This window comes from Phoenix dactylifera, unplaced genomic scaffold, assembly GCF_009389715.1.
Source record: "Phoenix dactylifera cultivar Barhee BC4 unplaced genomic scaffold, palm_55x_up_171113_PBpolish2nd_filt_p 000999F, whole genome shotgun sequence".
Lineage (NCBI taxonomy): Eukaryota > Viridiplantae > Streptophyta > Magnoliopsida > Arecales > Arecaceae > Phoenix > Phoenix dactylifera.
This window is the reverse complement of record NW_024068353.1, coordinates 29846-42578: the sequence shown is the minus strand read 5'-3', so window position 1 is coordinate 42578 and position 12733 is coordinate 29846. Positions and strand designations below refer to the sequence as shown.

General features: G+C 38.8%; 1 non-coding gene across 1 annotated transcript; it reads right to left on the bottom strand.

Annotated features, from left to right (window-relative positions):
- Positions 1 to 3751: 3751 nt before the first annotated feature.
- Positions 3752 to 3860, bottom strand: LOC120107743. The gene has a single exon (XR_005509405.1). It is a non-coding gene; the product is annotated as a small nucleolar RNA R71 (small nucleolar RNA).
- Positions 3861 to 12733: the final 8873 nt, after the last annotated feature.

The window sequence follows — 12733 nt, the reverse complement described above, 5'->3', positions numbered from 1 at the left end:
TGGATCACATAATGTGAAAGAGGATTTATGTATATGTACTGATATATACACTTGTTGTTTGTTGAGCTTTTTGAATGATGAAATAGCATTTATTTGATGCTTGATTTATTTTATTATTATTCTGTGTGTGGCTGTTGGGATTTTTACTGGGCTGGAAAAGCTCATATTACACTTACTTCCTTTTTCAGAGGCACTGGATTTGTAGAGACCATTGGGTGGGACGAGAAATAAGATCAGCATGGAGTCTGATTGCTGGATAGATAGAAGTTAATCTATCTTTTATTTATGGACATTTGAAAATATGTAATAAATCAGTACATTTTAGTTGAATTTGATTGAATTACATTAATCTTTGATTTTGGCATTTATGGAATTATTGGAATTATTTGTTTATCTTAGGCCTTGCATGATCTTTAGGGCACTGCTCTAGGGCTCATGCGGCCGGTCGCGTACCGGACCCGGGTGATGGGGTCGGGGCATGACAAATAGTGATCAGGTTCCCATATTGATGAGAGCACAAAAGTGCGATTTACACATCACTTAAATTAATATTATTGCTAATAAATAATGATAAAAGTGTTGCATTAATATTATATTTTTGTGGTGCAAAGGTTATTGTAAATCAAGAGTTTAAATGCGCATTTTGTATAGTTTGGGATAAGGCATGGCTCCAAGCCTAATAATGTTAGGAGCATAATTGAACCTGGCCAAGCACATTTGCACCGGAGCTACACATGTCTACATGCCATAGCCTCTTTCCCGTGACACATGCCAAAGATCCTGCTGCAGCCCTCATCCATTACCATCTTCAGCATACCGCGAGCTCCCGGATTCGTGATTTGATCTCAGAGGCTTCCCAGCGTCCGCTCCTCCTCGAGTCCATTCACAACCCGATCAACGCTCCCATGCTTCAGCCCGTAATCAGCTCCCGAGCATCTCTGTGCATCCATTTGAAGAAGATAGGGATTCATGCCAAGCCTCCACACCTCAGTCTACTCCGGCCATCCGCGATCACCGCCCAGCCGTCCGCCTCCTCCACAGCATCCGCGACTTCAACCTTCCAACCTCACGCGCCCGAGATCAGCGTCCATGATCCTCTCACAACGATCTCCCAGCATCCGCGATCAGCTCCCGAGCATCTCTGTGCATCCATTTGAAGAAGATTGGGATTCATGCCAAGCCTCCACACCTCAGTCTCCTCCGGCCATCCGCGATCACCGCCCAGCCGTCCGCCTCCTCCACAGCATCCGCGACTTCATCCTTCCAACCTCACGCGCCCAAGATCAGCCGTTCGCATTGATTTCCAGCGCATCCCCAAGATCCATAGAGGGGGGAGATGAGTATAAGAGGGGCTGGGATTGGGAAGAGAAGGGGGGAGCTCCGATTCCGATTTGAAGAAGAAAACAGAGGAGCCTGGCTGCTGCAGTAGTAAGAAAAAGAGAAAAAAAAAATAGAAAGAAACAGGGGATGCCCTGTTTCTGTTATTAAAAAAAAAAGAGTGAGAAAGAGAGAGGAAGATGGAGGGCTGATATCCTAGGTGATGGGTGAAGGGAGATCATTTGGTATACCAAATTCATGATGTAAATTCTAATCCTTTGCTTTATACGATTTATCTTTTGATTATGCCATGATTCTTATATGTTGAAAATTCTTTTATGATTTATGCTTATTGATACATGTCTTCCTCGATTATTTGATTCATCGTTGACGTTATAAGGCACGTTGAATGCTTAACAAAAGAATTCATGTTATCAAGAACATACTCCATAATTAAATTTTCTGCTTATAATTCTTAAAGAAAACAAAAGAATCATAGAATTTATCGCATGAATTTGATATTATCAAAGGAGATTCTGGATCCCTGCACCATCTTAATCTATCCTAACTTCGATTCTCTATTTATTCGATTTATTTTCTATCTGCAAAACATCATCTTAACCCACGAATTTATTGAATTAATTAATCTGAAATTACGCTAATAATCCATATTTCGTTTCCAGAGGAATCGACCTCGGACTTCCGAGTTATACTACTTGTGCGATTCTCCTGCACTTGAGAGAACAATTTTATTTTTGCCCCAAGTTTTTGGCGCCGTTGCCGGGGAACGGCTGAGTTATTAGTATAATTTTAGATTTAATTTTTACCTTAGTAGTTAGTATTTTTCTTTTGAAAAAAAAAAATTACTACTATTTTTAATTCACTGCACAGTCTGCATCAAACTCTGTATCATAGAAATTAGCCGTCTGATTGGACTAAAATTTGGTCAGCTAGTGCAAGACACATTGTTAGATAATCTGAACGGTCTACTTTAAACCTTGCTGCTTTCTACTTTAAATTTTCAGCATTTATTTTTTTTAGAATCAGAATTTTATCATTATCATATCTCATTAACCCTTGTTGCTAATTGAAAATTTAAGAAAAAAAAACTTTAAGAAAAGATCAAGGGTGATTATTCAAAACTAAAAAAAAAGAAAAGAAAAAAAAACCTAAAATTTCAAATTTCAAATTTCAAATTTCAGAATTCAAATTTCAAACGTCAACTCATAAAATTTAAAAAAAAATAATTAATTTGCTTGATCACCTATTCAATGAAATTTAATGTCATGTCATAAAATATTAAAAAAAAATCTCTTGATTGTTGCATATAGTATAAGGCATCAGCATAAAATATTCTAAGGGCTGAACCCATTTAAAAAGATAAGGTCGGAATTTCATCACTCGTCCTTAGCCCAAAAATTACCCCAGTGCATAAATATCCTAAGCTTAACTAAAATCAACTAGACGTTGGCCCCTAAGGACATTCGAGCTCAATAGGACGAAGACCACCGAAAGTTGCACCAATTTCGCTCTGTGGCTTAGTTGATGTCTAGGCAAGCTTTGTCCCTATAAGGGAGACAGTTCATCTGTTCGAGGCAAGTGGGTTTTAAGTGGGACCTTTGCGAACGCATCGTGACCCCTCCACTTACCTGGGAGCTTACCTGGTCAACTCGGTTCATTAGACCGGATTGGAGGCTTAGGTGTCCTCTTCAAACCAGTTAGGAGCTGTCTAGAAATTTAAGAAAAATATTAGAAATTGAGGTGTAATGTTTTGTTGCATGTTTGATTGTGAATAAAATTTTTGTTTTAGGATATCGTTTTAGGGTAACTTTAGTTGGTACTTATATTTATTTTTTATTTTCTTTTATTTTTTTTAAAAAAAGAAAAAGAAAAAAAAAGAGGGAAATATTTTGCATGCTAAAGTGGAATAGGGACGACACCGGTCGATTAAGTCGTACAACTTTAGATCATCCCTTAGGACATACCCCTGAAATTCCTTCGCAGTATCTCACACCTTGTGAGATGGCTGATTTAAATGAAGATGTGGGGAGTCACCACAATCGAGAACGAGAACCCCATGTTATGATTCCAAGACAATACCTACAACCGGCTAGGACTAGTCAGCCTTCATGCATAATTTTTTCTGATAATGTAGGACATTTTGACATCAAACCCGGGGTAATTCAATTGCTGCCTAAGTTCCACGGGTTAGAGTCCGAGAGTCCGTATCTTCATTTAAAGGATTTTGAAGAATTGAGCATTACATTTAGAGTGCCAAACGTCACCGAGGATGTCCTCAAGCTGACATTGTTTCCTTTCTCTCTAAAGGATAAGGCCAAAACATGGCTAAACTCTTTGCGACCTAGATCAATAAGAAATTGGCAAGATATGCAGAGAAAATTTTTAAAGAAGTTCTTCCCCACACAAAGGACTAACTTTTTGAAAAGACATATCAGCAATTTCCAACAAAAAGATAATGAAACATTTTATGAATGTTGGGAAAGATTTAAAGACCTTCTTCTCTCATGCCCTCATCACGGATTCGAAACTTGGAGAACCATTAGCTTCTTTTATGAAGGTTTATCTCCACAGTTGAAACAATTTGTAGAGACCATGTGCAATGGTAGATTTTTAGAAAAACAACCTGATGAGGCATGGGAGTATTTGGATTCCCTTGCTGAGACTGCCCAACTTTGGGATAACGGGGATAGAAGCAACAAGTCTTTGCCTAAGCCTACTAGCTCTGTACATGGAGGCCTTTACAACCTCAGAACTAAGGATGATCTTCACGCTAAAATGGCAACCCTCACTAGGAAGGTAGAAGAAATTGAGCTTAGGAAGGTTGAGCCTGTCAAGACTATAGAGCTTAGAAACGAGTGTTGTGGTATCTGCGATATGTCGGGTCATACTACTACTGATTGTCCCACCATACCGGCATTCAAAGAAGTCTTGCACGATCAAGCAAATGCTATGAACTCCTACCAAAAGCCTTATAACGATCCATACTCGAATACCTATAACCCTGATTGGAAGAATCATCCAAACTTTAGGTGGAGAAACGATCATCCTCAACAGTCACACCATTCAGCTCCTCCACCTGCACATCCTACTTATGCACCATCACCTTCTCAAAAGCCAAATATCGAGGATACCTTGCAATCCATACAAACTTTTCTACAAGGTCAAGCTAATATCAATGCTCAAAATACTCAAAATTTTGAAGACATAAGGAACCAATTGTCAATGTTGACTACCGTCCTAAGTACCCAAGAGAAGGGTAAGCTTCCAGCTCAACCCCAACCTAACCCACAAGTGCACGGTAGTAATAATACGGCTCCTAGTTCGCATACAGAACATGCAAAGAGCATCATGACTTTGCGTAATGGGAAAGTCATTGATCAAACCGTCCCATTGAGACCGCAGGTCACTTCTAATGCTGATGCCCCCAAAGTCGATGAAAGGAACAAAGAAGAAGTTGAGGTCCCAACTTCTACCAAGAAAGTTAAATGTCCTTTTCCTCCACCTTTTCCACAACGGTTAAAGCCGTTGCAAAAGCTCGAACCTAATTCTGAAATTTTTGAACTTTTTAAACAAGTAAAGATCAACATACCTCTTCTTGATGCAATCAAACAAGTACCCTCATATGCCAAATTTTTGAAGAACTTGTGTACTGTCAAACGTCGATTAAATATTAAGAAGAAGGCATTTTTAACTGAAAATGTGAGTGCTATTTTGCAGCACAACATTCTCCCTAAATATAAAGATCCAGGTTGCCCAACCATCTCATGCATCATAGGTGACTTTAGGATAGAGCGAGGATTGTTAGATTTAGGGGCGAGTGTGAATTTATTGCCATATTCTGTATATGACCAACTTGGTTTAGGTGAGTTGAAGCCAACCTCCGTCACTTTGCAATTAGCTGACAGGTCAGTTAAAATTCCAAGGGGGATTATCGAGGATGTATTAGTCCAAGTAGACAAGTTCTACTTTCCTGTCGATTTTATTGTATTGGACACACATCCGGCTTCGAACTCACAATCTCAGATTCCGGTCATTTTAGGACGTCCGTTCCTTGCAACTTCTAATGCATTGATTAATTGTAGGAATAGCGTCATGAAGCTTTCTTTCGGTAATATGACCTTAGAACTGAACATTTTTAATGTGTGCAAACAACCCAATGATTCCGAAGAGAGTAAGGAGGTTGATTGGGTTGAAACCATCGCAGAAGATTATTTGTTAGCTAAAGCAATTAACGACCCATTCAATGATAGCTTAATTGATTGGTGTCCTAATGGAACCAATGGTAATAATTTGTCAGTCACACCTATTGTGGATAATCTAGATATCAAGATGGTCAATGGGTGGAGACCAAAAGAAGGAGAATTTGAGAGATTGTCGCCTCGAGAGGTGAAAATAGAACCATCCCATGAGCAAGCACCCAAGCTCGAATTGAAACCCTTACCAAAGGAACTTAAGTATGCTTTTCTTGGACCCGAAAAAACTTTTTCTGTAATCATCTCGTCTGGACTTGATCATAACCAAGAAGGAAAATTAATTGATGTTTTAAAGAATCATAAAGGAGCCTTAGGGTGGTCTATTGCCGATTTGAAGGAAATTAGCCCCTTAATTTGCACGCACCGGATATATTTGGAGGACAATGCCAAAACCACAAGGCAAATGCAACGAAGGTTAAATCCTACAATGAGAGATGTGGTTAAGGCAGAAGTCCTCAAGTTGCTTGACGTGGGTATTATTTACCCAATTTCCGACAGCAAGTGGGTAAGCCCTACTCAAGTCGTTTCTAAAAAATCGGGTTTGACGGTAGTAGAAAATGAACAAGGTGAACTAGTTCCAACTCGTGTCCCGACGAGTTGGCGCATGTGTGTTGACTACCGAAAGCTGAATTTGGTCACACGAAAGGATCACTTTCCTCTACCCTTCTTAGACCAAGTATTGGAGAGGGTTGCAGGGCATGATTTCTATTGTTTTCTCGATGGCTATTCGGGATATTATCAAATTGAAATTTCACCGGAAGATCAAGAGAAGACTACCTTCACTTGTCCTTTTGGCACATTTGCTTTCCGACGAATGCTATTCGGGTTGTGTAATGCACCTACAACATTCCAAAGATGCATGCTCAGCATCTTTGAAGACATGAACGAGAAATTTTTGGAAGTGTTCATGGACGACTTCTCCGTTTTTGGCGACACATTTGATGATTGCCTGTCACATTTACAAGCTGTCTTAGCTCGATGTATGGAAAAGAATTTGATACTGAATTGGGAGAAATGCCAGTTCATGGTGCCAAAGGGAATTGTCTTAGGACATATTGTTTCATCGAAGGGCATGAAAGTAGATAGAGCTAAGACTGATTTAATTGCTAAGCTACCTACACCCAAGACGATTAGAGATGTTAGATCATTTTTGGGTCATGCCGGATTCTATAGGAGGTTCATCAAGGACTTTAGTATCATAGCTCGACCATTATGTAACCTCCTATCCCTTGATACACCGTTCAATTGGACTGAAACCTGTCAGGAGGCATTCGAAAAGTTAAAGTCTATGCTTAGCACTGCACCCATCGTTCGACCACCCGATTGGTCATTACCTTTTGAGATTATGTGCGACGCTAGCGACTATGCAATAGGAGCTGTCTTAGGACAACGCGAGGATAATAAGCCATATGTCATTTACTATGCAAGCAAAACCTTAAACGATGCTCAAATGAATTACACTACAACCGAGAAGGAATTGCTTGTAGTAGTATTTGCCTTAGATAAATTTCGCTCTTATATCCTTGGTGCTCCTATTGTTATCTTCACGGACCATGCGGCACTAAAATATTTGTTGGATAAGAAAGAGGCCAAACCACGCTTAATACGATGGATACTTCTACTCCAAGAATTTGACATCACTATCAAAGATAAAAAAGGAGTAGAGAATGTGGTTGCTGACCATTTATCACGATTAGTTTTTCATGATTCAGTGCCACAATTTTCCATCAAGGACTCATTCCCTGAAGAGCAGTTGTTTGCACTTTCTAGTATACCATGGTATGCAGATATTGTAAATTTTCTTGTTACAAGCCGGATGCCGGAGCATTGGGGGTCGACAGATAGAAAAATTTTCTTGCGCGAAGTAAAGAATTATTACTATGACGAACTCTATTTATTTAAATATTGCAATGATCAAATCTTTAGACGATGCATACCGGATCATGATATACAAAGCGTACTCTCTTTCTGCCGTACTGATGCTTGTGGTGGACACTTTGCCTCTAAGAAAACTGTTGCAAAGGTCTTGCAATGTGGTTTCTATTGGCCTACTATGTTCAAAGATGCCCACGAGTTCTGCAGAACATGTGATCCATGTCAACGTATTGGAAGTCTAACTCGTAGGCAAATGATGCATCTTCAACCCATTACTATTATCGAAATTTTCGATTGTTGGGGCATCGATTTTATGGGCCCATTCCCACCATCTTTTGGATATGAGTACATTTTAGTCGATGTCGAATATGTGTCCAAATGGGTAGAATCTGTTGCTTGTAAGACCAATGATCACAAACCTGTCCTGAAGTTTTTAAAAGAAAATATTTTTTCACGATTTGGGATGCCTAAAATCATAATTAGTGACGGTGGAAAACACTTTTGTAATAAGCCTTTCGAAACCTTATTGAAAAAATATGGTGTCACCCATAGAATTGCTACCCCATATCATCCGCAAACCAGTGGCCAGGTAGAGTTAGCCAATCGAGAGATCAAACGTATTTTAGAGAAAACGGTGAACCCATCACGGAAAGATTGGTCCTTGAAACTATCAGATGCATTATGGGCTTATCGTACTGCATACAAAACCAATCTTGGCATGTCTCCCCACCGGCTAGTCTACGGAAAAGCGTGTCATTTGTCCGTAGAAATAGAACATAAATCGTATTGGGCAATTAGAAAATTGAATTTTGATTTACAAGATGCCGGTCTAGCTAGAAAATTGCAATTAAACGAGCTTAATGAGATTCGCAGAGATGCTTATGACAATGCTAAAATTTGCAAAGAACGAATGAAGATCTTACGTGATAAATCAATTTTAAAAAAATCTTTTGAACCTTTGCAAAATGTTCTTTTATATGATTACCGCTTACATCTGTTTCCTGGTAAGTTGCGATCGAGATGGACAGGTCCTTACATTATAAAAACTGTTTTTCCACATGGGGCGGTTGAGATTGAGAATCCACGGGATGGTAGAATTTTTAAGGTAAATGGACACAGACTTAAACCTTTTCTTGAGAATTTTGCAGATGAAGAAGACTCCTTTTTCTTGGGGGAGCCTTCTTATGACTGAACATGAAGGCAAAGGTATGTGTATATTAGTTAGGATTATTTTTCTAGTTTTGTAGGTTTCATTTTCTGGATATCAACAGCTCAAGGTATTCCTCTTCTCTCCAATGTTATTTTCTCTACTGTCTTTCATTATAATTTTCTTGTATCTATTACATTGAGGACAATGCAATGTTTAAGTTGGGGGGAGGGAACTATTTTGCAAAAAAAAAAAAAATTATTTTTGCATTCTTTTTAGCAAATGCACATATATTTTCATATTGAGTTTGTGCAACTATTAAGGCAAGGAATACATACATACTATGACTGATTAGAGACCTATTATTAGATCCCCACACACGTATTTAATGATTATAGGAAGGCCTCAGGAGTTCACATTTGTTTAATGCATTTTTATTGAGCTATATCTGTAAAAGAAGTACGAGTATCCTTGTCCGTACTATAAGGTTCTTGATTTGGTTTTCACATAAAGATCGAGGTTGAATACCCCGGCTAGATCATCTAAGTGCCTTATGTTTCGATCTTGGTTGACCTATAGTCACGTTGCAGTCACATTATATGGTTCAGTTTACCTTCTCTATTTTGAAAAAAAAAAATTAAATAAATAAATAAATGAGGAGATGACAAGTCTAACCTCGTGGCGTAGTTTGGTTCGAGTAATTAAGCCCGAGGGGTGTTTACACCTAATGCCTTGAGCCAACTGGATCAAGAGTCATTGGCCGAAAACTCGCTACATGGACCTTGCTAGAGCCTAAGGGGGTTGGACTATTGTAATCACCATATGTGTTTCCAATATATATATATATATATATATATATATATATATATATATATATATAAAAGCATGAATAGGGTTGGTCGGGCTGAACCCAGTGACATGTGGTAATGGCTGGTTTGACTCCATTGTATTGGACCTTTGTGTACTTTGGATATTTAGTTGGGATTAATAGCTCTTTCTTTACATACGAACCATTCTTGACGAATGTAGACAACATGTGATATTCTGAAAATTTGATAGATCAGGTTCTAATAAACTGTAGTAAACACTTGCGAACTTGAGTAGTGCACCTAAAATTCAAGCGGTATCATGTTGTGGTGGAGGTATTAGTGCTCTAAGAAAGTCATTCTGTTTATGCATACTACACTTTAGTATTCCCCTTGCTTTGATAGTTGCCAAGCTTGAGAAAAATATATATATCACGTGTGTATTAACCTAGATTTCATTATATAGTATTTTATGAATTATGTTTGTGGGTAACATCACTGCAAACCCTCACGAGACAACACTCGTCCACTAGGATAACCTAGGGGTTTAACGGCTTGTTGCACGTGCTAAGTGCAATCGTGATTCCTACGAAAGTGAGTACTTAACTTAATTTTATACAATTAGTTCTAATAAAACATCAAAGGGTCAACCGACACTTTTTGTACTCTCATGTTATTAATTACTCTGAATTGCTAGAGACTAGCAATAAGCTAGTTGGGGGGTGTGATGAGAGCACAAAAGTGCGATTTACACATCACTTAAATTAATATTATTGCTAATAAATAATGATAAAAGTGTTGCATTAATATTATATTTTTGTGGTGCAAAGGTTATTATAAATCAAGAGTTTAAATGCGCATTTTGTATAGTTTGGGATAAGGCATGGCTCCAAGCCTAATGATGTTAGGAGCATAGTTGAACCTGGCCAAGCACATTTGCACCGGAGCTACACATGTCTACATGCCATAGCCTCTTCCCGTGACACATGCCAAAGATCCTGCTGCAGCCCTCATCCATTACCATCTTCAGCATACTGCGAGCTCCCGGATTCGTGATTTGATCTCAGAGGCTTCCCAGCGTCCGCTCCTCCTCGAGTCCATTCACAACCCGATCAACGCTCCCATGCTTCAGCCCGTAATCAGCTCCCGAGCATCTCTGTGCATCCATTTGAAGAAGATTGGGATTCATGCCAAGCCTCCACACCTCAGTCTCCTCCGGCCATCCGCGATCACCGCCCAGCCGTCCGCCTCCTCCACAGCATCCGCAACTTCATCCTTCCAACCTCACGCGCCCGAGATCAGCGTCCATGATCCTCTCACAACGATCTCCCAGCATCCGCGATCAACTCCCAAGCATCTCTGTGCATCCATTTGAAGAAGATTGGGATTCATGCCAAGCCTCCACACCTCAGTCTCCTCCGGCCATCCGCGATCACCGCCCAGCCGTCCGCCTCCTCCACAGCATCCGCGACTTCATCCTTCCAACCTCACGCGCCCAAGATCAGCCGTTCGCATTGATTTCCAGTGCATCCCCAAGATCCATAGAGGGGGGAGATGAGTATAAGAGGGGCTGGGATTGGGAAGAGAAGGGGGGAGCTCCGATTCCGATTTGAAGAAGAAAACAGAGGAGCCTGGCTGCTGCAGTAGTAAGAAAAAGAGAAAAAAAATATAGAAAGAAACAGGGGATGCCCTGTTTCTGTTATTAAAAGAAAAAAGAGTGAGAAAGAGAGAGGAAGATGGAGGGCTGATATCCTAGGTGATGGGTGAAGGGAGATCATTTGGTATACCAAATTCATGATGTAAATTCTAATCCTTTGCTTTATACGATTTATCTTTTGATTATGCCATGATTCTTATATGTTGAAAATTCTTTTATGATTTATGCTTATTGATACATGTCTTCCTCGATTATTTGATTCATCGTTGACGTTATAAGGCACGTTGAATGCTTAACAAAAGAATTCATGTTATCAAGAACATACTCCATAATTAAATTTTCTGCTTATAATTCTTAAAGAAAACAAAAGAATCATAGAATTTATCGCATGAATTTGATATTATCAAAGGAGATTCTGGATCCCTGCACCATCTTAATCTATCCTAACTTCGATTCTCTATTTATTCGATTTATTTTCTATCTGCAAAACATCATCTTAACCCACGAATTTATTGAATTAATTAATCTGAAATTACGCTAATAATCCATATTTCGTTCCCTGAGGAATCGACCTCGGACTTCCGAGTTATACTACTTGTGCGATTCTCCTGCACTTGGGAGAACAATTTTATTTTTGCACCACATATGTTGGAGGCTGGATTTGAGCTATATCAGACATGGCAACTTCTTTAAACAATTGCTCGCGAATAGCTAGGATCTGGCATCGCCAATGAAAATTATTCGTTGGCCCTGTCAATTTGTAATCTGTAAGAAACCGGTTTCGACGCCGCACCATCGGTGATTAGAATAGTAGTATTTGGATACCGTTGCGACCGGTGGTTAATAATAGTAGTTTTTGGCACTTTGTACAATCAATGTCACTGAGTTACGTGGCCATAGCCTATTGATGTTAAGATCCTAATATTGGTTTTTATGAAAATACTTAATAAAGTTTATAAAAAATATGTTTATTTTTGATTTATTTTTTAGTCATTATTTTATATTTTAATTAAATATCTGGCATGCTTTGACCCCAATCTGAGGTATTATATTGCTCACTGAAAATACATACATACAAAACATATTTTTCATAATTTACCAGTCACATTTTGCAGATTTCATAACATATACATAATTTTAAAATAATTATTAACATGCCTGCCCATTCTACTAAGTACAAAACAAAATATCAGTATTTAATCAACTAATTATTATTTTATCAAAGAATTTAGAAAATACACTTTGAAGTATTAAGTTACTTAGCACTTTCCGCTTTAAATCCTACTTTAGGCAGATGTGTCAGATAGACCTTTTTAATATCATTAAAAAATTATAAATTTTAATATAATTTGAAAAGTCAAAAATGAACACTACTGTCTAATGCCCCCAGATCAAGTTGGTTGGGTGATAGTGCCCAACTGCTCAGGTCAGTCTGAGCTAGGAGGATTCAATAGGTTAGATAAAAGTCAAATCTAGTTGGGGCTAAAGTAATGGTTGGTCAACCGCCTAGGTACCAGGCTGTTCGGGGTTTTCAAATTGAGTCAACTTAGATCCGAGCTACAAGAAGAATAGGGCTTATACTATGATCCCCAAGCTTGTCTAGAGAAAAAAAAGGAGGAGAGAGAATCTCAGCTCGAGTCTGAATTTAGTCTGATCC